This window comes from Triplophysa rosa, linkage group LG4 (genome assembly GCF_024868665.1).
Source record: "Triplophysa rosa linkage group LG4, Trosa_1v2, whole genome shotgun sequence".
NCBI classification, from domain to species: domain Eukaryota; kingdom Metazoa; phylum Chordata; class Actinopteri; order Cypriniformes; family Nemacheilidae; genus Triplophysa; species Triplophysa rosa.
The window spans coordinates 16,627,627-16,629,778 of NC_079893.1; positions in this window are offsets into that span (position 1 = coordinate 16,627,627).

Genomic DNA, 2,152 nt, shown 5'->3' on the forward strand with positions numbered 1-2,152 from the left:
GTAGATAACGTTACAGATGCCTTAGGAATGGCTTTCAAAGACACTCTTAACTCCATGGGCATTAGTCAACATGTGTCAGGACCCACTCACCTTTGTAATCATACTTTAGATTTAATACTGTTTTACGGTATAAATGTGGACGATGTTAAAATCCTTCAGCAGAGTGAAGACATTTCGGATCATTAACTGGTATTATCTTTGCTTCACTGGCCTACGGCTGCAAATAAAACTCATTGTTACAAATATGGTAGAACAATAACTTCAACTATCAAAGATGCGTTTCTCGATAATCTGCCCAAATTGTCTCAAATCGCTAGCATGAGAAATAACGTTGAAGATCTTGACATTACCACTGAAAATTTTAATTCCACCTTCTCGGTACCGCTAGACACAGTTGCTCCTCTACGTTTAAAGAAGATTAAAAATGTCAGCCCCACACCGTGGTATAATGAACACACTCAGGCTATAAAGAAAGCGGCCCTAAAAATGAAGCGCAACTTCATTGAACAACAAATGAACAACAAACTAAATTAGAGGTATTTCGTACAGCATGGAAGGATAGTATTCGAAAATACAGGAAAGCCCTAAAAACTTCTAGATCCATCTACTTTTCATCACTAATAGAAGAAAACCAGCACAACCCTAGGTTTTTATTTAACACAGTGGCTAAATTAACAAAAAATAAATCGTCAGTGACTTCTGATCCTGTATATCCGCATAGCAGTGATGAATTTATGAACTACTTCACATATAAAATCCAAGATATTAGAGAAAAATTATAACAATGCAATCAGAAGTGAAACCCAACTAACTGTAGTGAACAAACTAACTACAGCACCCTTAAGGAGAAAATGCAATTATTTTATACTGTAGATCAAGATGAGCTGTCTAAAATTATTAGATCATCTAAATCAACAACATGCATGCTAGACCTACAAATCTACTGAAAGAGATGCTCCCAGAAATTATAGATCCTCTTCTTGGTATTATTAACTCATTGCTGACATTAGGACATGTGCCTAAAGCATATAAAGTGGCTGTATAAGGCCCCTTGTCAAAAAAACCCAACTCGACCCTAGAGAACTAGGGAACTACAGGCCTATATCGAATCTACATTTCATATCTAAAGTTTTGGAAAAAGTAGTTTCAACTCAATTATGCTCCTTCCTCCAAAGGAATGACATCAATGAAGAATTCCAGTCTGGATTTAGAGCATGTCACAGTACAGAGACTGCTTTGATCAGAGTTACAAATGATCTGCTATTGGCGTCTGACCGAGGTTGTATCTCGTCATTGGTGCTGCTAGCCCTTAGTGCTGCATTCGACAACATTGACCACAGCACACTCCTACATAGACTCGAAAATGATGTCGGCATTAAAGGAATAGCTTTGATATGGTTTAAATCTTATTTATCCGACCGTTTTCAATTTGTTGCAATAAACAATGAGGTATCACGCAAATCGCAAGTCAAGTACGATGTACCACAGGGCTCAGTCTTAGGGCCTCTGCTCTTCGCATTATACATGCTACCTCTAGGAGATATAATAAAGCGACACGGAGTTAGCTTTCACTGTTATGCTGATGATACTCAACTTTATATTTCCTCGAAGCCTCATGAAACACAGCAGTTCCAGCGAATAATGGAATGCATAGTCGATATAAAAAACTTTTTATTACTGAACTCAGACAAAACAGAATTGTTACTTATTGGACCGAAAACTGCTATAAGTAACAACCAAGAATACTGTTTAACTATTGACGGATGTTCCATAAAACCCTCGTCGTCAGCAAAGAATCTTGGCGTTCTATTCGATAGTAATCTATCATTTGAGAGCCACGTCAACAACACCTGTAAAATTGCGTTTTTCCATTTTAAGAATCTAATCTAAACTACGTCATATGCTGTCAATGTCAGATGCAGAGAAGTTAATTCATGCATTCATGACATCAAGACTAGACTACTGTAATGCACTGTTAGGTGGTTGCCCTGCAGGCTTATTACAAAAACTCCAATTGGTCCAAAACGCGGCAGCTCGAGTTCTTACACGTACAAAAAAGTATGAACATATTAGCCCGGTTCTGTCAACCTTGCACTGGTTACCTATAAAGCATCGCGTTAACTTTAAAATCTTGCTTATTACCTATAAAGCC